Source organism: Macaca mulatta, chromosome 10 (assembly GCF_049350105.2).
Source record: "Macaca mulatta isolate MMU2019108-1 chromosome 10, T2T-MMU8v2.0, whole genome shotgun sequence".
Classification (NCBI taxonomy): domain Eukaryota; kingdom Metazoa; phylum Chordata; class Mammalia; order Primates; family Cercopithecidae; genus Macaca; species Macaca mulatta.
In genome coordinates this window covers 74,158,583-74,185,729 of record NC_133415.1, presented here as the reverse complement: position 1 = coordinate 74,185,729, position 27,147 = coordinate 74,158,583, and the positions used below count along the sequence as shown (strand labels likewise).

The 27,147-nt window shown below is 39.8% G+C and overlaps 1 protein-coding gene across 1 annotated transcript in view; it reads right to left on the bottom strand.

Annotated features, from left to right (window-relative positions):
• Window positions 1–26,306, bottom strand: part of PAK5 (p21 (RAC1) activated kinase 5) — a 301,563-nt gene extending 275,257 nt beyond the window's left edge. The window contains 1 exon segment of the mRNA NM_001260987.1: window positions 26,157–26,306. The gene's annotated coding sequence lies outside the window, so the exon portion shown is untranslated.
• Window positions 26,307–27,147: the final 841 nt, after the last annotated feature.

The following is a 27,147-nucleotide window of genomic DNA, read 5'->3' as shown; positions in this document are numbered from 1 at the left end:
ATGAGGACTTTACGATTCCAATTTTAATCGATGCTGACAGAGCTGAGGATGGCATTTGCCCTTGGGTGTAGCGCACAACTAGAAGGAAATCCAACAAGGGCTTCTGGGTGCTTATACAAAGGTGTGCTCACTTTGTGAAAATTCGTCAACTTATATCCTTAAAATGTGTATCCTTTTTTGTGTATATGTTAAGTTTCAAAAAATTACTTTAAATAAAAGTGAACCCGTATGATAGGATAGAGATGAGATTAACTGGCTATTTTAGGATGGATGTCAGAAACACCTTTCTGAATAGGAAGCATATAAGCTGAGCTCTGAAAAACAAGAATGAGCTGGATCCATCAGGTTCTCAGTCAAGTGCATTCTAGGCAGGTAGAATGGCAAGTGCAATTGCAGCGGACATAAACAGGATGGCCAGGTAGAGAATGGTATGAGATGAAGTGGGAGGAGTAGGTAGGACAATGTTAGAAAAGGGTACTATAGATAAGGCAAAGAGTTTACATTTTATTTAGATCCAAAGTGAGGCCGTTGAAAGATTCTACATAGGAATTGTTATGAAATGATGGGCGTCTTTGTGAGGTTTCTTAGCTGCTTGAGTCAGTTTCATCATCAGTGAAATGAGAATGAAAATAAATCATACAATGTACGTGAAGGGCTTAATACTGTGTCTAGCATGCCTTGAAAAAATGATTGTGGTTAACATTGCCATATTTCATTGACCAAGAATTTCATTGACCAAGATACCAAGAATTGCAAGATGCACCATTATTTTAAGAATCACTGAGAAAGAAAAAAGAGTTGCCAATTAAAATATCACAACACTGTTAACTATTAGAGTTTTTAGTTTACCTTGTAAAAGGGTTCTTTTAGATTTACTGAGTCAGAGATTTACATCATATGCCACTCTTTCATATAATACATACATAAAAGATAAATATATAAGAAAAACAAACCAGCTAAGTTCTTACTAAAATGTCTGTCCATTCATAATCTGACTATTGTGAATCACTTTTGGATTCAGAACCCTCAAATGCCATATTTTGAGCATTTGTGCAGGCAACAGCAATGACACGAGGGTGGACACCTGGAAATCATGTGATGCTTTTGCTATCTATACTGCTAATCATATGTCTTAGTCTATTTGTGTTGCTATAAAGGCATACCTGAGGCTGGGTAATTTATAAAGAAAAAAATGTTTTTTTGGCTCATGGTTCTGCAGGCTGTACAAGAAGCATAGCACCCGCACCTGCTTCTGATGAGGGCTTCAGGCTGCTTCCATTTATGGTGGCAGGCAAAGAGGAGCTAGTGTGTACAGAGATCATGTGGCAAGAGGGGAAGCAAAAGAGAAAGATCACGTGGAAAGAGGGGAAGCAAAAGAGAAAGGAGGAGATGCCAGGCTCTTTTCAACAGCTAGTTCTTGCAGGAAATAAGAGTGAGAATTCACTCACTCCTTCTAGAATGGCACCAAGAAATTCATGAAGGATCCGCCCCCACGATCCAAACACCTCGTACCAGGCCCACCTCCAGCACTCAGGCTCAAATTTCAGCAAGAGACTTGGCAAGGCCAAATAAACCATATCCAAACCATAGCACCATATAAATCTGGTTTAATATCTGCCCTGAAGATATGAATATGAATGCCTGCCATCATTCCTCGGGAACACAGAGTGAAAACTGAAATGCATGTGTGTAGCCCTTGGAGTTTCTTGGGAAGAAAGGCATGATTAGGCCTCAGTTGACATTACTGGGCCATCCCTCCCTTCTGAAGCAGCTCTACGAATCCATACACTCAGGTTTGGGCCATCCTCATTGCTGAATCCCCTAAGACATACCCTCCCCACCTCTGACATGGAACAGTAATGACTTTTATAGGTCAAACTGTCGTTCAGGTATAATTTTGTAATGGTCCCATCGGTTATAAATCTCTGTGTTCTGAATTTTCTATTTTTCTCACTGTGGTCCCTCATGATTCAAAAATAAGTCTTTCTAATGATTAGTGGTCTACCATAGCAATTCTTTTTGTTTCTACTATTTGGAATCGTTCCTTTCTTCTGCTTATTAAAATGGTAATTAAATTTAATCCCACCAACCTACTCAGGGGAAAATAAAATCCAATACACTTCTATTTCACATGCCAAATGACAGTTCCTGCCAGACTCTCACATAACTCAAACCAACCAACCCCTTCTCTGGTGTTCCCTTCCTTCAGGCCAGACACACAGCTTCTCATAACGAAGGTTGCTCTGTAAAACAGAAAGTACGTGCACCATTCAGAGAGCTCCAAAATCACACTACAATAGAACCCCCTGGTTCTGAGTCATTGGTGTCTAAACGTCAGTCTGATTTCATGAAAGTTCTGAATTATAGCAGATTGGAACTCTGGGGTCAGTACTTCAGGGTTATGAGGTCAGGCTCTGGAGAGAGATTTGACTGGGTTCAGAAAATGGCAGTGTGGTCTTGGGCAAACTGCTTAACTTCTCTAAAGCCGCAGTTTTGCCATCTGAAATATGTGATTATAGGGAGCATATATTCAGGGAAACTTGAATCTATGTTCCTAGGAAATACAAAAAATAAAAAATAAATACACTAATCACAATTGTACTAACTTCATAGGGTTATGATGAGTACATTATCTGTCACATTAATAGTGAAATACAGGTTAACTGCTGTGACAGTTAACATCATGTGTTAACTTTGGATCGCAGAATGCCCACATATCTGGTTAAACGTTATTCCTGGGTGTGTCCATCAGAGTGTTTCCAGAAGAAATTTGTATTTGAATCAGTGGCCTGAGTAAAGTGAACTGCCTTCCCCAACACGAGTGGATATTATCCAATCCACTGAGGGCCTGAACGGAACAAAAAGGCAGAGGAAGGTTGAATCTGCTGTCTGCTTAACTGCTTGAGCTTGGACATCAGTCTTATCTCCTGCCCTCTGCACTCCTGGTTCTCAGGTATTCCGACTCAGATTGGAATCCATCCTGGTTCTCAGGCTTTTGAACCCCACAACTGACTTGACTGGGTCTCCAGCTTGCCGATAACACATCATGGGACTTCGCTGCTTCATAATCATGTGAGCCAATACCATACCTTATAATAAATCTCCTTTCTCCACAGAACTCTGACTAGTACAGCAGCCATGACTGTTACTATTGGTATTAGTTCTATTTTTCTACTATAACCATTACCATGCAGATGATGCAAGCAAGGTATGGAGAATATGGGATGCCTGGAATCTTGTGTCTGCTACTAACTGCTGAGACCTGAACAAATCTCTTGACTTCTCTAGTATTTCTTTTACAGGAGGAAACTTATGGTATAATATGAGTTTAAGAATTACAGAAGCCAGGCTCAGTGGTGCACACCTATAGTCCCGGGTACTAGGAAGGCTGAGGCAGGAGGATCACTTGAGCTTGGGAGTTTGAGTCCAGCCTGGGCAACATAGTGAGATCCTGTCTCTAAACCTAACTAAATGAATAAATAACAAAAAATTAAAATAAAGAATTATGTAAATAAGAACACTCAACATAATAAGTTTTTGGCTGAATTGAAGTCTCAAAACTACAATTTCAAGCTCTCAGTTTCCATGATTTTAAATACGTACAATTTTTTTAAAAATCCTATACAAATGAAAGACTTCCAAGTCTACACATTTAAGAGCTTCAGGTATCAGCAAATGTCATAATGTACATTTATTGAGCACCTACTAAGTGCCTACTTCTATGCTAAGCCTGATTTATTCATTCATTTCTTCCTTCAACACACACAACAGTGATCTCCTAATATGTGCCAGACCCTGGAGATAGAGGGCCAAACAAAATAGGCAAGATCCTTAATCTCGGGCGAAAGATATCTTACTGGGGAAGAAGAAAGACAACAAAAAATAAACAGATAAGTAAATGAGATAATTTCAGATGGTGAAAAAAATACGTAGAAAGTAAATCAGAGTCACATTTTGGATGGGGATGATGGCAACGCACAGCAGCCCCAACCAGGTACCTAATAATATTTTTTAATGCTTAGGAAATCAGTGCTTAGAGAAACTAATAAATTTGACCAATTTTCACAGCTCGTGGTCTGGACAGGGTCTGCAATCCATGCTTGCCAAGTCCATAATCCAATCTCTTACCTATTACGTAAACTGCCTTTGCACATACTCTATGATTTATGTCAAATTCCAAAGCTATCAATTCTCAGTTAATGAGGTCACACCTGGTGAAGGCCAGGCATGACCAATCTCTGGCACTGGGACTTTCTTCATAGGAACACAGAGCAACTGGGGGTCATCAGCTATCTTTGTTACATAAAATCCAGCTTTTATTTATCTAAAACAAATACTTAACTCCTTCTGTTGTAAAATCAAAGAAGGATTTTAAAACAAGAAACACAAAAGAAGAAATGCAAATTCAGAATAAACACCCTTGGTATCTGTTCATTTCCTTATAAAATCCAGTTTTAACAAAATACCCTGCTAACTCAGTTTAGCAAAGTCCCCCCACCTTGACATCTGATCACTCCCCATATCTGATCAGATTATTCCTCATCTTCCACTATTCCTCAGGTATGTCTGATCATCCTGGACTGTCTGAAGCAAGAATCCCATTAGGTCAGTTTAGCCATCCTCCTTACCCAGATATTTCCTCTTGGTAATTTTCCATTCACTCCCACTCTGCTCCTTGGCAATATAAATTCCTACCTGTCCATGCTGTGTTCAGAGTTAAGCTCAATCTCTGTCCCTCATTGCAAAATCTCATTGCTCAATCCCTCTACCTATCATGATGGTCCTAAATAAAGTCTTTTGTACTCTGCTTTAACGAGTATCACTGAAACACCCTCCATCAACATGGGAACAGTATCTCACAAGGATGAATCTTGGAGGAGACTGATAATCTGCAAGAACCAAGAATTCAAAGCATTCCAGGGAAAGCAAATATATCTGAACAGATGCACACAGACCCTAATATTCCTAAGGCAATTTAATATATAATCTCTGAATGGATGAAAATTATCATAAAGTATACACCTGATAATATTCCATGGAAAACACTAGAAACATGGTCTCAGATGTCCAGAAGACTATCATTAATTAGGATTCTAAGTTTTCCACTTTCTCTAGAATGCATGAACATCCAAAACCAAACAAAATGATAGCTGTATCACTGTAAAAATAGAACACAGGCTGGCATGAAGGACTGCAAATATAAACAAACAAGGGTATTGGACATCATTTCAACTAAATAATAATGGCCTAATAACATATAGTAACTATCAAAGTTACTTTCCAATTTGTCTTGTCCAAAAGTTGAATTCATCTAACAAGACATGAAGCTATATAGGACAAAATAATACCAAATCATTTAAATCACTGAGAGAAAATATACTCTGCATGAGAAAGCCAAAGAAAGAAAGCATCAGGATAAGTTGAGGGCTTGGGTGCATACATTTCATGTTACCTTGTAATGACAATATATCCTCACTAACTCACTATAAGTTCATTTCCCTGAGAAATGTTTAGGATGCAATTTTATCACTGATTTTCCTCCCATTAAGTTAGGTTCTGAATATGCAAATGATTTTTCATTTTAATTTCAGACTAAATCAGTATACCAACACAAATCTATTTCTTACCAAGGTTTCAAAATAGAAGCAGCAGTACAATGGCAAAATAGGACACAAAGATGAAGAGCTAAGATCACAAGAGGATAGGGCTAAAGAATCTCTGTATGGTGTCTTTGGTAACTTATAGTTCATTTCCAGGAAAGATAGATATTTTCAAATGCAATCAGTCCCGTAAATTAGGGCCAACAAACTACGTGACCAGAGAAATTTCACTGGGTCAGAAATCTTTGTGGAGACTATAATTACATTGCTCAATTTTACTTTTACCTACTCTAATGAACATTTAAAAACTTTTTTTTCTTTTTTTTGCCTGACTGACCACATTCTTTGCTATGCTTCTGATAATGGCCTCCTGATAATCCTTGCACATCCTCTCTACCCCCATTCTCTGTCAAGGTGGTTTGGGAGAAAGTAACTCCACTCTGATTTCTGACTCTAGGGGTGGGTTTTGACCCAGGTGGGCATACAAAAGCCACACATTCCGCAGGCTACAGTAATTAGACTAGGAACCAGTACTGGCACATGACCCACAAAGGTCATATTGGAACCACTGAAATTCAATCCAGAGACTTTTGTTAGAACTGTTCAGCTAGAGAGTATTTTTTTGCTGGATTTTGAGATCAGTAGGATCTAAACCCAAGAGCTGTAGGGGGGCTGTCCATGTTGCCAGAAAAATAAGAGAGCTTGCCTGAGAAAGAAACCTATACAGAAACACGCAGAGCTGAAAGATGGGGAAGAAATGACACCAGGATAATGTTTTTGAGCTCCTGACCCAACTGTATTTTTGGATATTTCTGCTATACAGGTCAACAAATTCCTGGTTTTCTTGATCCACTCTGAGTTGGGTTTCTGTCCCTTTCAAACAAAAGAATCCTGTTGAAGATACTCTCCGCTTCCCATAACATCCAGCTGCAAAGACAAGTTTAATCTATTGAAAATCTATTCATTATTTCCTTCTCATAATATCAACTGTCATGAAAATGAAGCGAGAGTTAGAAATAAGGAGAAGGAAAGCTTATTTTCTTTAAATGTATTTTATAAAACTCAGATTTCCCCTATATGCAGAAGGCCTCTCCTACTTTAGAGTCTAATTAAATTGGGCCACAACCTATTTTTCTGATAGATCCAAAGAAAATGTGCACTAGAGAATTTTACCTTGCCACTGTGGTTTCATTAATACAAACTGACAGAAGTCCATAAAAATGCTCAGGTCTCTGATTGACTCAGTCTTTCTGAATTTCTGAAGAGACTATTTCATACCTTCTCCACTCTACTTAAATCTCTGTTATCACCACTGTCATGAAAACCATGATCTTCCTCCTCAAATTCAATAAATGACTTTGACTCTGATATGGTTTGGCTGTGTCCCCGCCCAAATCTCTTCTTGAGCTCCCATAATGCCCACATGTCTTTGGAGGGACCCAGTGGAAAGTAATTGGATCATGGTGGTGGGTTTTTCCCTGGCTCTGCCTCAGCTGTTCTCATGATAGTGAATAAGTCTCACGAGATCTGATGGTTTTATAAAGGGGACTTCCCTTACGCACGCTCTCTTGCCTTCTGCCACATATGACATCCCTTAGATCTCCTTTGTCTTCTGCCATGATTGTCAGGCCTCTCTAGCTATGTGGAACTGTGAGTCCATTAAACCTCTTTCCTTTATAAATTACCCAGTCTCTGGTATATCTTTTTTAGCAGCATGAGAACAGACTAATACAGCCTCCTTCTTCAAAGATTAAAAAGATGTCAGACGGGAATTTCAACTTCTCACCACCAAATCTCCCTGAGTCTATTCCACTCTTTCCTGTCCTCTTGTTCCAGTAGAACAGTCCTCTCTAGGGCTACTCCCTCTGTGTCCTCTGGATTCTTCTCTGTGGACCTTCTCAACAATGTCAATGAACAGTACTCTCAACTATATCTTCCATCTTCCCAACTGAATCGTCCCTGTCAACTTTTAAAGTCAAGTCCCTTGACCTTTATATAAATTTCTCCCCGTCAACTCCACATCCTAGTCTAGCTATACCTTCTATTCTTAACTCTCTTTAGTCCTTCATGTCAAAATTCTTGATGGAGTTGTTTTTACTCACTGCTTCCATTCATTGATCTATACCTCATCTCCTCCAAGGAGAAATGAAGGCAATATGTACCCCTTGGGGCTGCTATTTGGATTAAAGGAGACATAAGTCTCGGTAGGTCACAGCATTCTTATTGAACTCATTTGTTTAGTAAAAATTTACTGAGCAATTCTACGTGGAAGGTGCTATGCAAGATGCTTTAACTTAACTAGATAAAATTTAGCCTCTTGCCATCCAATGGGACAAAAAAAGAGAACAAAACACACATAATTAAGAAGCAAGGTGACCCATTTTACAAAGTATGGACCAAGGCAGGGTCAACAAAAGTGGAATCACCTCAGATGTGAATGTTGTCCTCTGAAGTTGTGTAACATGGAGGCCCTGAATCTAAAGGAACTGAATGAGGAGCCCTGAAATGAGAACGAGGGAAAAGCAGAACTGTAACACTCAGGTTCAACAATTAGAGCAATCCAAAGTGGTAAAGGAAGGCTCAATGTTGGTGACGCAAAGCCCCTAAGCACCACTCTTCCTCCAGCCCTGATAGCTCTCCCCAAATTTCTTCTCTTAGAATAAAGAATATTTATGAACACCAGAAATTTTGAACAATATTCTGTTACTCCAAGTGGGAAACTCTAGCACCCATGGTGCCCTCTGGTGTGAAAAACAGGTTTCCTGTCCATACCAATATAATGGCCAGGTGCGATGGCTCACACCTGTAATCTCAGCATTTTGGGAGACTGTGGTGGGTGGATCATCTGAGGTCAGGAGTTCAAGACCAGCCTGGCCAACATGGTGAAACCCCATCTCTACTAAAAATACAAAAATCAGCTGGGTGTGGCGGTGGGCACCTGTAATCCCAGTTACTTGGGAAGCTGAGGCTGGAGAATTGCTTGAACACGGGAGGCGGAGGTTGCAGTGAGCCGAGATCATGCCACTGCACTCCAGCCTGGGCAACAGAGTGAGACTCTGTCTCAAAAAAAAAAAAAAAAAAAAGATGATGAGTTTCTTAAAACCAACATGTATCTCAAATCCAAGGTTAACTGTGATTCTTTTCAGAGCACAATAATTTGTAGCCTGCCTAACCTGAGTATCCTATTGGCAATCACTGATACGACCTCAAATTTGAATCTCCTTCTTGCTCCACAATTGTTGGAAGCAGGTGGCTAACTTTAAAACACTGTCTCTACTATCCTAAACTACCTCAACTGATACATTCTCATCAAGAAAGCCATCTGGGTTATTTTTGAATCCCACTTCAGGCTGGTAACTGCCCAACATCCATTCTTTACTTTTTCCTGATCAAATGCACTTCATCACTCAGTTAAAATTCACTGACATTTACTGTTTATCCACACATACAGAGGACTAACACTTGCCTTTCTGCTCTCAGCATACTTGTTACATTCTCTTCTTTCTCCATGCAAAATTATTTTTGGTTTGTGGTTTCTTGCAAGACAGACTCAAAATCATTTTGTATTATATATTCTCCAGCTTTCCCAAGTTTCAAGATAGCTATTCCTAAAAATGATCATGGGCATGAACAACATTTTTGGGGATATAGAGTTCCCAAATAATGCCATGGAAGATACAGCTTAACGACTGGTCCACCAGTATCCTACAAGAATGCAGGCCCAGTATGGTGGCTTACACCTATAATCCCAGCACTCTGGGAAGCCGAGGTGGGCAGATTGCCTGAGCTCAGGAGTTCGAGACCAGCTTGGGCAATATGGTGAAACCCCTTCTCTACTAAAAATAAAAAACATGAGCCAGGTGTGGTGGTGCATGCCTGTAGTCACAGCTTCTTGGGAGACTGAGGTTGAAGGATTGCCTGAACCCAGGAGGCAGAGGTTGCAGAGAGCCGAGATCCTGTCACTGTATTCCAGCTTGGGCAACAGAGTGAGACTTTGTCTCCAAAAAAAAAAAGAAAGAAAGAAAGAAAGAAAAAAAAAGCAATTACATTACACGGGCAAATGATTTACTCTCAGGAATATTTCATCTTTCTGTTTCATCACAAGGTCAGTTGTAGCCTTACTTCTGTTTCATTTTTCAACATTAGATGCATTTATAATAACAGCTCCATGCTTAATTATGTACAATTGAGCACCCATAGTTACATCATCTTGTTCATTTGGAAATGACTTTGAGAGCAACTTAACACTCTGGCTCAATGCTCTTTTACCCACTGTACCTGGGGTGTTCTTATCTACACTAATAAATAGTCCAATCAAGAAGATAAATTTTTCTTTTCTTACAACAACTTCTAAAGGATCTCTGAAGTTTGGCAGGCACATGACCAGGGAGGCAACTGGTATAGATGTAGCAAGCCCGATTACTATCCACCCATATGCCTACTGACTTCCAACAGTCAGTATCTGTGTTCCTAAGGGCTTTTCCAAATCATGGAAGCTTGGAAGTACAGAGAAATTAACATTCTCTGGGAGCAGCCTTCAACTAATGACTGATGGGAGTTGGTGTATAAATACCTCAGTTCCCTCCCCTTTGGGTGGACTGATTTGGAGGCATGAGTTTTATACCATTTCCCAGTTTCTCTATTTTAATACTCCAATGTTGGCAGCTTTTCTGCTATGATTTAGATGTGTATGTCCCTCTGAAATTCACATGTTGGAACTTAAACCTGAAGGTAATAATATTAAGAGTCTTTAGGAGGTGATCAGGCCATCAGAGCTCCACTGTCATGAATGAGATTAGTGTCCTTATAGAAAAGCTTGAGGAAGCAAGTTTATCCCTTTTTTTACCCTTCTGCCATGTGAGGACACAGCATTCATTCTTTTCACCCTGGAGGACAGAGCAACAAGATTCCATCTTAAAGTGGAGGAGAAGCCCTTTCCAGACACCAAACCTGCTGGTGCCTTGATCTTGGACTTGTAAGCCTCTAGAAGTACGAGAAATCAATTTCTATTATTTAAAAAGTATCCAGTCTAATGTATTTTGTTATAGTAGCAGGAACGGACTGACAGTTTCTGATATGGTTTGGCTGTGTCCCCACCAAATCTCACCTTGAATTATAATAATCCCCATCCCCATGTGTCAAGGGTGGGGCCAGGTGGAGATAACTGAATCATGGGGGTGGTTTCCCCCATACTGCCTCATGGTAGTAAATAAGTCTCACAAGATCTGATGGTTTTATAAATGCACAAGTAATCTTGCCTTCCTCCATGTAAGATGATCGTTTGCTCTTCCTTCATCTTCCACCATGATTGTGTGGCCTCCCCAGCCATGTGGAACTGTGAGTCCATTAATCCTCTTTCCTTTATAAATTACCCAGTCTTGGGTATGTCTTTATTAGCAGTGTGAGAACAGACTAATAAACTTTCCTTCCATGTGTTACTTTCCTTCTCTCTTAATGGTATTCCACGAACGTTCCAAGTAAACTACTTGCTATTGAATCCTTGCCTCAAGGTCTGTTTCTGGGGGGGATTCCTAACTAAAATAGAGGAAGTTAAAGGACTTACACTTAGAACTTGAGAAAATACTTTTTACCTTTTTTTTATGCTTGTAGAAGATTAATTTTAATCAATAGAGCAAGGCAGCACAATCTATTTACTAGCCATAAAATGGAATAATGATAACACCTAACTTATAAGCCTACTGCAAGAATCAAATGAGATAGTGTTTATAAAACATGTAACACAATATCTGGCATATAATACATGTTCAAAGAATTTGGTTACTGTTACAATCATTGTTCTAACTCTGAGGCATATCTTTTCTTTCTATAACCCAACAAAAAACTTATCAAGTACCTAGTATGTGTTATAATTTCATACTTTTTAAACATTAGACAATTACAAAAAAAAAACCCTGTTCTGCTTCATTTGAATTAAACCAAAATGGAAAAATATTAAATATCCAAAAGGAAGGCTGTGTGTGGTGGCTTATACCTATAATTCCAGCACTTTGGGAGGCCAAGGCAGGAGGATTGTTTAAAGCCAGGAGTTTAAGATCAGCCTGGGCCTTGTCTTGTGAGTGTCTCACTTGTCTTGACAAGTGAGACCTTGTCTCTTAAAAAAAATTTCCAAAGGCAGTTATGGTTTATCTAGAGAAGACCGGGCAGGACTGGAGTAATGGTGTCCTTAACAGCATTAGAATGAGGTTAGGGTTTGAACCAGCACTAAAATTCTACTTCCAAATGAAAAAACGTGAGAGTCTTTGCAGGAGACAAATCATATGCAATTTGGAGTGCAGTGCAAAAATGGTCCCCATCCCTACCTGGGATGCTGTCCCATGTGTATCTACATGGTAATTTTCTCTCCTCCTTCAAATGTCACTTTCTCAGTTACGCCTATTCTGACCATCCTATTTAAAATCACGCCCTTTACCGCCACCCATCGTAGCCCTTTTGATTTCCTTTATCCCACTCTATTTTATCAAAGCACTGATGACCTTCTGGCATTCTATACATTTATTTATTATGCTGTTTCCTGCCTGTCTTTCCTTCTTTTTGCATCTTCTATGTTCATAGAAGAACATTTTTATCTTCTATGTTCATTGATGTGCCCCCTCATGGTACATGCCACCTGAAGTAAGCAGAGTAGTACTCAAGGTGTAGCTGCTGAATGGGTGAGTGACTAGTTGGGAATGTTCATTGTAATATCTGTTTCCTATTTTTTAATCTAGCCTTCACAGGAGAAAGCAGACATAAACAGACACCACCCTAATAGACAGATCCAATTATCCTGTTTTAATCCGACTAGTTAAGTGAGTAACTTAGAGCCAAATGTTCTTCTGTTTTACAGTGATATTCACAGTCATTGCACACCCTGGTCTTTGTAGAAAAGAAAATTCTTTTCAGCGGGTGGACTGTGTTCTGTGTTTAAAATAAAATTGAGGTCTGAAAAGAAATGGGAAGTTACTGCTATCATCCTTCCTAAGCAAATAAAAACTCTAGGGACAACTCTGGAATTTTCTATCTGACTCGTTTTTCATTATTTTTTAGTAAGGTACAGTGATATTATTATTCTTAGTCACCCTGGGTGATTCCAATAATGATTTTGAGATTTTTCCAGCCATTCTATAGAATGCATATCATTTATAAGGTTCTACTTCACTGCTGTGGGCACAGTTGCGTTGTGAATGTTTTATATTTTCCAGATGATAATATCATATGAAACATGATACCATCCTTTTGCGTTTTGATAATCCCTACCTCCAGCAAGCTCAAGCTCAAAAAATAAATCATATGATTTATTTTTCCATTTCAGTTTAGTTCAAATAAAACACAACAGAAATTTTTTCAAAAATTGTCCAGTGTTGAAAGAAATATTGAAAAAGTAGTTGCAGAAGCCTATCTAACTATGCAAATGTTTTCACCAAATATCTCTAAACTCTTTGCTTTTAAATAAACTTCATACCAGCATAAAGTCTTACTTTTAAATTTGTTTTCTAGGATAAAATTTTTTAAATGCATCTTTCTAAAATGTCACTTGCCTTATATTTAAATTATTAAATAAGTTGGTCCACATTTTTGGAAAGCGAGATTAAGAAGGTACAATATATAAGGATAAAACGATGCAAAAAATATAGAGCAATACTCACTCAAATTAAAAGGTAATAAATTCAATACTTTAATGACCAAGAGGGTAATATAAACAATTAAAATGATCTGATTATAGGCAGTAGGGAGTGATGGGGACTGTGACAAAGTGAAGACTCCATGACCAATCCATGTTAGAGGCAGCTGCTACTCAGCTACAGCATATGATTGTCATGAAGAAACATGGTCAGTGTTGACAAATTTTGCAACTATGTGTATGTGTGTGTATTTGTGTGTGTGATTTTTTGAATAAGAGAAGCCAGAAATCTAGATTTTTTTTTTCTGGGAAATTTCACACTGTCTGTGTTAAACAGAACACATTTATACCACAAAATTAGATACTGCTCTAAATTGACATAGTCAAATATTTAGTACCTAATAGAATTCAGTGTTCTACACCTTCCAACTTTAGAAGAATAGCTCAATTCGATTTAAAAGACAGTAAAAATCTCCAGTTTTCATATCCTGTTACCTAGGGATTAGTAGGCTCTAAATGGTAAGTGATTCTTTTAACGAGTATAGACTCCTAATATCCCAACACAGGACCTTGCCTTAGAAATCCAAGCTGAAGCACGCAAGGTAACTGCTGTCATAGATAGTACCCATATATTGCTTTAAAAAATCCCTGGCATTTATCATCCTAGAATCCTCTATCTCCGAGAATTCTGCTGTAAACATATCTGACCAGAAGCCTGAAAAGCCCTTGGGACTCACCCTGGGGAACCCCTTGCTGGGATCACTCACTTTGATTTATTTCTCTCCCAAACTTTCTGATTTCTTCCTCATTTCATAGTGCATCTGTTGCTATGGAAACATTGGTGCCGAAGACTTGGGCAGAACCATATAAAACCCCACCTTTCACTACACAAATCAAGTGATATTTGAGCAGGAATCACACCACCAATTAGGCATATTCATACCAGGTTTGGGACAATAGAGCAGTAGGTGTTAAGCTGCATCTAGCAATCAAATAATTATTCTCAATGTTTTTCAAGAAGCTCAGTTTATTTGCTCTATTGTTGGGAAGCCGGCTCTCAGCTTATAGTTTGCTTCATCACTTTCTCTCTTTTCCATGTGTTTAGAATCTCCACCTTATATCCACATCCAATATTGGAATATTTGTCTTTCTCCAACCAGAAACAGGTAGAGGGTTTAATCTTTCTCTCTGCCTCTTTTTTATTCACAGAAAATAGAAAACTAATATTAGTGTGAAACTAGTTTGTGTATTTTTAAAGAAAATGGATGAGATAACTTTCAGATTAGTTAATTTTAGATTAGCCAACTTTTGTTTAGGACCCCAAACAGAACTTTTCTTATCCACTGAGTTGCTGCATACCATAGCTTTGATGGTCTTGGATTCAGATGATACAGGGTTTGACTCTGCCTCTTGACTCTATCTAACTGCATGATATTTTGCCTTGAGTGGCCCTTTAAATCATGGCACCACCCTTTCTCATTCGTATTCAAATTTTTTAGCCTGGGTAATATCCGTTCATCCATAGTCATTTATTAAAGACCTAACATGTGTAGGTGTAAAGCCAGGTGCTGGGGATACAAAGATGAAGAAACAAGATGCCTGCTTTAGAAGAGTTCCCAGTTTAGTGCAAGAAGGGAGTTAAGTTTAAAAAAAAATCTACAAAACATTGTGATGTCTGTTTGAGAGGAACAATCCAGAACCATGTGGGAGGATTTTGGGATAGGGGTGGGGTGGGAGAAGGTGGTAGCTGGACAGAAACTTTTCAATGAAGGGGTGATACTCAGATAACAGAAGATCATTTTGGGGGTAGGAATGAAAGAGAAGAGATAGGAGGCTGACACAAGATCTAATTGAGAGATGCAAAGGGGAGTGGCAGTGGAGACAGGGAAGGGCACATGCAAAAAGTGTTTTTTAGGTTGCAATTTATTTATTTATTTAGAGACAGAGTCTTGCTTTGTCACCCAGGCTGGAGTGCAGTGGCACAATCTCAGCTCACTGCAACCTCTGCCTCCCGGGTTCTAGCAATTCTCCTGCCTCAACCTCCCGAGTAGCTAGGATCACAGGCGTGCGCCACCATGCCCAGCTAATTTTTCTGTATTTTTAGTAGGGACAGGGTTTCACCACGTTGGCCAGGCTGGTCTCGAACTCCTGACCTCAGGTGATCCTAGAGCGCTGGGATTACAGAGGTGAGCCACCGTGCCCAACCAAGTTGCAATTTAGATACCGCTTGGCTGTGAGGGTGGGAGAAGAGTAGACTCTACTTGGAGTCCTAAAGAGATAGCACACAACTTGCAGGTAGGTAGCTGTTATCTTAAAAACTCTCAAAAAGGATTAAACCACTACTTAAGGCATGAATAACTATTATTCAAATATTATTGGCAAATTCTTTTTTTTATTTGTTTCCCTATCTCTAATACCTAAAGAAGAGAGAACATTGTCCTAAAAACCACCAGGATGAGAAAAACTCTAAGTTGTGTTTCTGTAAAATTTTTTTAAATCCCCCTCCTCCATCAGTGTTCTTATTTTTAGAAGTTAAATCATACCCACATAACAACTGTTCCTACTTTAGAGGAAGAATCTTTCTTTTAAACAAATAAAGTGTAAATGTTCTATTCTTTCAGGAAGTTCACTTCCTGGGTCAGTAAACTGTAATGTAGCTATAAAATAAGGGGGCAACAGAGCTGACAGCTAAAAACAATTAGCTAAAAAATCAGTATTATACAAACACCATTTGCACAATTCCAGTGACCATTAGAAACAAACACAGGAAGTTCCCACTAGAAAACAGCTAAATAATTTCTTAATCGTATGCCAACCTTGAATTTTAATTGGAAATGAAGCTAATAACTGTTGTGTCTATCAGAGATCTCATATTTGGAACCAAAGGTGGGAGTTTCTCTCTCTGTGTTTTTCTCTTTCCCCTTCCCTCCCTTCCTCCTTTCCTTCTCCCATTATGTAAGTTGTTATCAAAAGAGTGATGGAACCAATATCGATTGCAGAAAGTCTTCTTGGTTCAGTTGGACAATAGGGTAATAGAAGAGTAGTAGGGGCATGAACCAGTGCCAATTTACCTTATGGCCAATTTACCTTTATCATCAATGACACAATGGCAATTCCGTTGAAAATTAGCAAAGGAAATCCCACAACTGGACATCTGTTTTAAAAGGTAAGTTAAATTTGCTTCTTATACAAGCAACGAAATACTGATTTTTGGTTTGGAACATTCAGTTAATCATAATACCAAACACAGCAAGGCAGTCCATGCATTTACTCTCCCTTTTCATGAGGAAATCTACACGAACAGGAATGCTGAATCTGAGGATTTGACAGTATTGGAGAGTCAAAGTGGGTTGATTAATCCAATGACTTTTAAATTATTGGAGGTTCAAGGACCTCAAACAAAACTTTTCTTATCCATTGAATTGTTATATACCACAGTGTTTATGGCCTTTGGATTCAGATGATCCGGAGCTTCTTGATTCTATCTAGCTGAATGATATTTTGCCTTGAGTGACCTATTTTATGGGGCTCTTATGAAGACTAATTAATACACACAGGTAAAACACTTGGATGTGGGCTTAACACATCTTGTTCAATATGTTAGCTATAATCACAAAAAGTATATTTTTCTTATCATCTACATTGCCATTGCACAATTAGCTAATTATGCATGTGCGTCTCAACAATTGAGTGGTACCTTTCTAAAACAGTTACCTGAGCAGGCCTGATCCTAACATTTGAGAGACAAGAGTACAAAAGGAGTCCCACATATTACAGATCTCAATATTTAAATACTATAAATCAAGCTAAAAAATGTTAATTTAAACGTGTTATATCTTCCTGGCTTAACAAATAATCCCTTCCTAACAACCTAGAAGCCAGATTTAAATTTAGAATACTTAAATTTGGGAACAAAGCAAAGCAAGGAGACCCAGTCTCTGGTCCCCTCCCCATCCCTTCCTCTTTCAACCATGGCCTTCAGCACCTGTGTGGAGACTACAAAGTCCACAAGTCCAAGCTCCATTTACACCTCCCACCAACAGTCTTTTTTCAGCCCCCATGGGGCCCAGGAGCCCCATGAGCAGTGAATTCCAAGGTCCCAGCTACGCAGAGCAAGACTCAGAGGGAGGCAAAGGGCTCCAGGGGAAACGTGGGGTCTTTGTTGCAGAGGAGCAGGGCTGTCCAGGTGATGAGAAGTTGGAGTACAGAGTAGCAGAGCCCTCTAATATGCAGGGACCGGTACAGGTACCTCTCTTGCTAGTTTAAGATTATTTTTTCTGTCCTGTTTTTAGTGCAAATGAAGAACAATTACCTCCTTTTTCTCTTCCACTTACAAATCATCTTTCTTCACAGAAAAGTTTATAAAGAGTTATAAAAGCAACAACATGATTGTTAAGTTACCTGGACAGCCACAGACATTTCCTATTTATCATGAGAGCTACAGTAAGAATATGCACTGATCTGAGTATGATCTTTTCATATTTAGTTAATAATAACTTTATTAACCAAAGCTAATTGAACCAAGAGGGCCATATTCATGGTGAACTAAACTCAAACATGACTATTGGGCTTGCTGAATGTAAGATCATTCAGAAAAGAAGGCCAGACCCGTGTTGGTGCCTGATCTATTTCCAAATTATATCTCTTGCTTCTGCTTCACTGTTTCTTTCAGATTATACCTTTCTAGGATTTTCTCTTACCTGAGAAAATGGGACCTTCCTTTCAAAATTCCTGCTGGTATATGAGGATCAAGCTGAAAAGCCACACTCTTCCTGACATGTCACTGCTGGCTCCAAGAGGAAAAAGTACGTTCTGTGTGGGGCACCCATATTGTACCTTCAATGATGCACATCACAGTGAACATTACACCATGAACCTTAAGTTAAACCCCCATGTCATAGCAAATGTTTCCTGTGGGAAGGGAAGAGAGGGATGACTGGTATTCAACCCTGTTTGCCCCTAAGTCCTAGGGTAATGGGCATTTCTGTTGTCTTTTTTTGTTTTGTTTTGGTTTTGGTTTTTTAGCACCCATCACATCTCTTGTGTTTCTTTCACTGGAAAAGGGTAGTGGGCCTACTAATCAAGGTACTCCCACTCCTATCCTATGCCCAGTGGGTTGGGTGTAGGGGAAGAACCCCAAGCATAGCAACCAGTGGACTGTGGTCAAGCTCAGAACAAGTCATTCTTGGCTAGAGTCTCTTCCAAAGCTCCTGATATCTAGACCTGGAGCTAACTAGCTTCGTCTGCTTCCAAGCTGTTTTGGGATGTGTGTGTGTGTGCACGTGCGTGTGTGTGTGTGTGTGTGTGTGTGTGTGTGATTCCCTACCCTCCGCCACATTCCTGGCAATTCTTTTAGCTACCTGATATCCTTCTAGTAAATTCCTTTTGCTGGAGTTAGGCAGAGTTTCCTTCATTTGCGTGCAATCTAAAAGTCATTGCTGATACACTTGGTAGAGCCCCTGACACAAGAGAGAATCAATGAATGTTTGTTACATAAATGAATAATTACAACCTAAATGTATATCACTGCTTATTTGTAAAATAGTGGGTTTTTTTCTGATTCATAAAACAACACATCATTGGCTAATTTGTTTTTTTTCAAGGCAGGGCCTCACTCTGTCGCCCAGGCTGGAGTGCAGTGGCGCAATCTTGGCTCACTACAATCTGCACCTCATGGGCTCAGACATTCCTTCCACCTCAGCCACCTGAGTAGCTGAAATTACAGGCATGCACCACCATGCCCAGCTAACTTTTGTATTTTTTGTAGTGAAGGGGTTTTGCCATGTTGCTCAGCCTGGTGTCAAACTCCTGAGCTCAAGCGATCCACCTGCCTGAAGCTCCCAAAGTGGCGAGATTACAGGTGTGAGCCACCACGCCCGACCTACTACATGTTTTAAAATTTGGAAAAGTATAACAAAATAAAAGCCATCCATACTTCTACCACTAGAGATTGCCTAACTTTTGAATTTGTTCTGTTTTTTTTTAATATACTTGCATGACGTTTTCATTTCACAAAACACGTATTAACAATACAATATATGTAGTAGTGCATTTTGTTTTTTTCCACTTAAAATTGTGGTGAAGGTTGTTTCATGTCACTATATAATCTTCAAAATGATTAATTTTAATACCTATATAGTAGTCTGTTATCTTGGGACCTTAAATATCTTTACCAAGCTCCCAAGTTCTAGTTATATAGGTTCTTTTTAATATTTATTACTATGAAATATATTATAATACACAACTTTACCTGCATCTACTTCTTTACCAAAGACAAAAGCAAACATAAAATAAAAAGCAAGCGGAATAGCACATCAAATAATTAGAACTTTTAAAAGCTTTTGACAATTTTTTTTAATTTCATTTAATTTTAATGTCATTCATTTTAATTTCAATTACAGCTGTTTATTTTAATAAACAGCTGGAGCACAGTAATGCGATCTCGGCTTGCTGCAACCTCCACCTCTCAGGTTCAAGCAATTCTCCTGCCTCAGCCTCCCAAGAAGTTGAGATCACAGGAGTGTGCCACCATACCCAGCTATTTTTTTTTTGTATTTTAGTAGAGAAGGGGTTTTCCTATGTTGGCCAGGGTGGTCTCAAACTCCTGGCCGCAAGTGATTCACCTGCCTTGGCCTCCCAAAGTGCTGGTATTATAGGCATGAGCCACCGTGCCTGGCAGACATTTTGATAAGTATTTTTAAACTTTTCTGTAGGAAGGTTGTATTATGTAACCCTCCCACCACAAGTAATGAAAGAGATTGTCCTTCTCACTGCATCCTTGCCAGTATTGAGTTTATTTTTTGTATTTTTTACTTATTTAATACATAAAACACAGCACCTCATTTTTATTTTAATTTGCATTTCTGTGATTAATAGTAATAACATTTATTAAATGTGTGCATTGGTCTTTTATTTCTTCCTTTTGAATTATGCATTCAGATATTTGGACAATTCTATTGGGGTGCTATTCTATTGTTTACTCACTGATTTGCAAGAGTTTCTCAAGGCTATCATGAACTGTCATATCACGTTTGGTGTCAATATTGTTTTCCATGATTCTGTTCTGCTTTAAAATGCATGCATTTCTGCATATGAAAGTTTAAAATATATTCAAATCTTCATTTTGCTTTGTGATTCTTCCCATTGATTTTATATTTAAAAAGTACTTCCCCTAAAGTTAGTTAAATATTTTATTCTAGCTTTGTTTTCCACCTTGCATAAAAACTTAAAATTTATGTGGAATTTCGTTTGGAGGGTCATGTAAACAGAGGTTCTTAGTTGAATGCTTTCTATACACTTAGCCAAGTTCCATGACGTTTTCGTCAAATACTCCTCCCTGGTTCATAATGCTTTCTCTGTCATATTTCTGGTTCTAAGAATGACCTAAATCTGTTTCCAGGCTCTTCTACTCCACTGAGCTATTAATCAATTCTTACACCAGTACTACATTGCTATAATGATTGTAGTTCAATGATCAAATTTATTTTTGTTTCAACAATGGCACCCATTACCACTACCACTCCCATTTACCTACCTTCACCCCACCACCCACATCCACCACCCACCACCCCCATCCATACCACCTCATCCACCACCTTCATGTATTCATCTCTACCGTCAAACTTCCCCCACCTCCACCATCCCCAAAACTCCACTCCCCACACCACCTGTATTTACCACCACCTCCCATCTTACCACCACCACTCACCTTCCCCACCACCACTACTATTCTTTGGAAAAGTTTTCTTTTATTTTTATATAGTGATTCTTCCAGATGGATGTTAGAATCATTTTGTAAGGTTCTCCCAAATCCCAATGTAATAAAACTATATAATTGATCTGGGAAAAATAACCGTTTCATAATATTCATCTTTCCACCAAAGCATAAGGTATATCTTTCTTTTTTTGCTTCTCAGTTTATTGGTTTGAGTAAAATTGTATAGCTTTCTACAAAGGCTTTTATATATTTCTTATTATTCACAAGTATTTTATGTTCGTTTTCTATTGTTCCTACTCAATTTATATATTAGTTAATTCATGAATAGAATCATTTTCCCTTCTACTTTTTAGTTAATAAAACACTGGCATTTAGGGTGGCCATCGATTTTTGAACATGTATTTTATAACAAACAACCTTACTGAAATTTCATACCAGTTCCTTTAGGTTTTAATTGATCCCATGGTGTATCCATCACTTTTAAACAAAATCAAGACACACTGTCTAATTTTTGGTTACTTATATGAGAAGCTTCACTTAAGCATAGGCATTAAATACTATTTTACTATTTTTTTAAAATCACCCTTTTATGAGATGAATATAAAGACCTGAAATTGAAGCCACTTTAGAAATCTAAAACATAACACGTGTTCCTCTGCTGAACTACATTCATTTTCTTTGGGCACTCAGTCTTACTATTCAAAACTACAAAAAGGGCTCTGAATGAGAGACATTAAGTCACTTCTCACTTGGATTAAACAGGACAAATTAAAACAATTAAACAAAATAAAACAATTCAGAATTTTGACAGAAACACACCAGCAACTTGTTGCCACATAAAGAGTAATTTGTCTCCTAATTTAACTCCAGAGATAATGGCCAGGATGATTTTTTAAATAAAACATTTTTTAAATGTTTTATTTAAAATATATATAAAATATATAGTGAGAAAGCAATTGCATGCTCTTCTATATATGAGCAGATACCTTTTTCCCCAGATAAGCATACATTTCCTGTTTCAAAAGATCAGGATAATAGTACCAACAAATCATTAATTCACAAAATATTTGTTGTGCTCCTAGTAAGTGTGGGGTTCTGTGTTATTGGGAAAGATTAGAGGGCTATAGTGATGATTATGGACAGGAACTGAAGAGACACTGGCATATAACAGAAGCTCAACAAATAATTAAGTGTATTATTTATTTATTATTATACATAATGATTATTAATTATTGTTTACTATAAATTTCCAGAAGACTGAAAGTCTAGCTCACCATTGTCTTCCAAGGGCCTTAGCATGGCAAATATACACATGCAATAAATATTTGCAGAATATTTGTTGACTGATTGATGTATTTTTACAAAAACCTCAGTTGCCAAAAAAATATTTTGACTCAATTCTTAACTTCTAGCCTAAATCAGTTCTTAAAAGATGCATTTGTTAAAGCCAAGAATACTCCCCTTTTGAAGTCAGAATAAGGTTCTAAATTGCTCTTTCTACACTAGAAAAAAAAAAACCTTCTAAAAATCAGATCTTTAAGTTGGCACAGGAAAATGCTATGAGGCAGAGTATTCGTTCCTTCACTCATTCGCCAAATGTTTATTGAGGACCTTCTGCATATAAGACATAAAATAAATGGCCATTATAGAGCTTACAGACATAGCCAAACAAACAAACAGGCAATTGCAAACTGGAATAAGTGTGTGGAATAAAAGTAAAAGGATGATGAGAGAGTTGGGTTGGTGGGGAAGAGAGGTCAAGGAAGCCCAAGGGATGAGTATGACCCACACTGGTAAAATATAGAGGGAAGATGGTTGGGGATGTTCAGAAACAGACAGAGGGTCAGTGTGACAGCATCAAGAGGAAGAGATGCACAAGATGAGGCTGGCCAAGTACCAAAGGCTCTAGGAGTCTCTGGAATCTGTCCCAGGTATGTGGGTGGTATTTTATGTAGGGAACTGACATTATCCTATCTGCTCTGCATGAAGGATTAGAAGAGCCAGGCAAGGAACCAAGGTTCTTGTTAGGAAGTTATACTAGTGGTCCAGGTAAGAGATGGTAGCTTGAAGTTTGATAGTGGTGGTGGCGGGGATAGAAAGAATTTATTAAGATGTATTTAGAGATCTATATAGAAAATAGCATTTATGAGACTATATGATGGTTTTAAATGTGGAGGGTCAAGGGAATGGAGGTGTCAAAGGTGATTCTGGTTGGGTTTCTGGTTAAAGCAACTCCATGGATAGTGGTGCCATTTACCAGGTTAAGAAGGACTAGAAAGTTGTTAGCTTATCTTTGTTGCTATTATTGTTTTTGTTGTTTAATGCATTTTGTTTGTTTTGCATTTGCTTGGAAGGGTAGCAAAAAGGATGGAAAGCAACATCAACAAATCATTTGGGGACAGAGTATGTTTGAGATACTCTAGAAGACCCAGGTCCTGGGTTGTCGTGGCTCCCAGGTAAGTGACATGTATAAGTGAGGTACCTTTGAACCCTGCTCTTCCCTACCATGGTTGTGTATATAAAGCCTCAAATAGGTTAGTTCCCTTAAATAATCTTTAAAGTATTTTCTGAACCTATGCTACTCTATCTTTACCTTCTGCTCTTATGCTAACATAATGTTAATGTGGTCATTAAACACAGTTCAGAGGGATGTTGGTGTACTGGGCTGAAGAGTGTCTCCCAAGAATTCATGCCCATCCAGAACCTGTGTATATGACGTTTGGAAGTCAGGCCTTTGCAAATGTAATCTGGTTAACATGAGGTCATACTGAATAAGGAACAGGTCCTAAATCCACTATGAATGATGTCCGTATAAGAAGAGGGAAATTTGGACACAGGGACAGAGACAGAGAGGAAGATGCCATGTGAAGACAGAGGCAGAGATTGGAGTTATGCTGCCACAAGCCAGGGAATACCTGGGGCTACCAGAAGCTGGAAAAGGCAAGCAAGAATCCTCCCTTAGAGGTTTTGGAGGGTGCACGGCCTTGCCAACACCTTGATTTTGGACCTCTAGCCTCCAGAACTATGAGAGAATAAATGTCTGTGGTTTTAAGCCACCCAGTTTTGGTAACTTGTTATAACAGCCCTAGGAAACTAATATAGTTGGGAAATTTAAGGGAATTAACTGAGCCTGAATCATTATATAGGACACATAGTATAGATTCAGTAAATATCCATTTCCCTCTTACTCATAATGGTCATCACCATTTTCCTGGTGATTTAAATTATGAGTAATCCATACATCTACTCATCTAGGTAGGTCTTACTATTCCCAGGACTGTTTTATAAGTGAGGAAACTGAGGCTTAGGAAAGTTAAGTAATTTTCCCAGAATCACAAAGCTAAACACAGAAGAGTCAGATTTCAAATGCCTGCCTCCCATACCTACAGCATTTCAGCAGGCCCTGACAGAGTGGAAAGGCACTGCCAGACTAGATTTTCAGTGCTTAGATATTAACTGATTCAATGCTTAGATATCAATTTTCAATTGATATCTAATTAATAGCAATTAAAACTCACATTATTAATAAAATAACAAGCTGCAGAGACCTAGTACAATCTCTACCTATTCACAGAAGAACACACAATTTTTAGTCTAAGGTCAGCATTACCCAGGAACTTGCCATTGGCTTCTATTGCTTCCATTTAGCAGTGCACCTGCCTTGCACATATGTATTCCAAGTCAAGGTATTATCATCAGATTGGACATTTATGGCTTTGATTTACTTAAATGCATTTTCCTTATGTATTCCTCCACTTCATTTTGATGATACTGACTCATTCTCGCCACCTAACAAGACTATAAAAATAAATAGCACGAGTGCAGAGGAAACTGTCTCCAAACTTCATATCCAAGATGCCTATCCTTTATATTATAAAGCAAAAGATAAACCCATACTTTAAATTTACCTTTCTCCCTAACTAACCTGTTTACCTTTCTCCCCAACATTGAGTTGTTGTACTATTGAATATAACAGATACACAAATCTAAGGTGGCAGAGCTGTTATTATAGGGTGTCATTTTCATATAATTCTAGTGTGGGAGGGGCTTCTAAAAAGCATCTTGTCCATCTGTATCAGGTAAGAAAAAGAGTGTCTACAGCCTCCAAGCCCCAAAAGAGAAGCGGTTGCACTAAGAGATTTTGTGAGTTACCTAAGACCCTGTGGCTATATCTTGGTAGAACTCTGTAGAATGCCAGGTTTCCTGATTTCCCTAAAAGTGTGTTCAGTCTTTCAAGCTGTCATCAACTATTAACAATGACACTTTCCTCTGGCTTTGTGCCAACTTTTCTTTTTGTTTATTATTCTGGCCATAAAAAGATCACCATAAATAGCCTCAGCGATTCAGGTTTCCTTAATTGATATCTAATGTTGACAAATTAACTCAGCCCGAGTTGAAAGCTCCATATACACACACACACGGTTTCAAGAAGGGCGATCGCGCTTATCCTCCAAACTGAGCAGTGATGATCCCTGGACTTCTCAAGTTTACCCTCTAGGAGGCTGACATGGCACACAATTTTGACAAGAGTTTGGAACCGAGATCCTCTTCCACGCCCTGCCCACAAGGGTGCCCACAAGCAGAAGTTCTCTCTCTCTCTCCATTACAACCCACCACGCGCGCGCGCGCACACACACACGCGCGCACACACATACACACACACACACACACACACACACAAATAACAAAGGAAAACACAGCCCCATAAAGGCTCAGCTATTGCATCCTCCAGTCCACACCTGCCAAAAGACAAAAACCATACGGGAATCCTGCCCTGGCAATATGTCCAGCACTCCTCGGGAAAAGCAGCGCCGTGACACCCCCAGGGTGTGCGCGGCTGTATACACACAAAGAACTGGTGCTGGGCTTGCGAGCGGTTCGGGGTACCAGCAGGATCTCAGGGCTGGAATCCGGGGTTCTCCTCCACGCCCTCCCGCCCAGCAAAATGGAACTATCCTTTATTTGACCCGTAGAGAGCCCAGGCTGGATAGTAGCGCAAGGGTTGGGGGTGGGCGGTCCCCTATCCCTACCCTCCAGGCAGCAGGTCCCTAGCCTTTGCATCTCCTAGGAGATGCATGATCTCGCTGTCACGGAGGTCCTCTTCGCATCCTCTCCCATCAAAGCGAGATGCTCCGGGTACCAGCGGCGCGCATCCCCGCAGGCGCCTCTCCTCGCGCGGACACCCACCCAGGCAGCCCCGACAGGCGCGCCTGCCTACCTGGTGGCCGGCTGTCAGCGAAGCGGCGGTGCCTCAGCCCCTTCTCAGCTGCTACAGCGCTCCCAGCGCCATGTTCCCGGTCTCCCCGGGCGCACGCTGGGGAACTACTACGGGCTGGGTAGGGGCAAGGGGGGCGGGGGCCAGCGGGAGGGGGTGGGAGGCAGAGCCACAGCTTTCTACTCTCCACCCAAACCTCCCCCAGTTACTGAGCATGCCCAGCTGCCCGGCTTCGCTCCTCGGAGGACTGTCCATGAGCGCACGCAGCTGCTCCGGGTTTTCGCTGCAGCCGGCGGGAGGCAGGCGGTAGCTGCGGCCGGGGGTGGAGGTGAGGGGGAGGGTCGGGGGGCGTGTCTACACTCCGGGTGCAGGAGCCGGGAGCTGGAGCAGGCGACCAATCCAGTCACGCTTACTCCCAGCGGTCCCCGGCGGGGGCAGCTCCTGCACGCCCTCTCCCCCAGCACTCGGGATTTGCAGAAATTTTGTTCAGGACCATTGCAGGATTGAGCTTTGCTTAAGAGGCTAGCAGAGGTGGGGAGGAGGAGGGGCTGAGAAGCAGAACATCGGGTTGGCTGCTTTGCCACCACCTGGACCGGTGCTTCTCAAACTTTAATGTGCCTGTGAATTAAAATGCAGATTCAGATTCAATTGGCTGTGTCCTGAGATTCTGCAAGTCTAACAACCTCCCAAGTGATGCTGCTGCTGCTGGCCCTCCCACCACTCTGAATAGCAAGGATCTAGATAACCCCTTATCTGTGACCTCTGAGTGGTCATCCTTCAATCCGCCAGCCCAGCAATGGTCTCTGGTGTCCACAGAGACTCCTCTAGCCTGGGGTTGCTGGGCCTTCCCTGGAAGGAGTCTTCGTGGGGGTAGGCTCCACGAAGCTTCTGACCACCCAGCTTCTCCTTGGCTGCTGTCTGATTTACAATTTAAGGCCCAGGGGAAGAAGGATTCCTGGACCTTTTCATGCTCACTTTGCTAGTTGACTAGTAA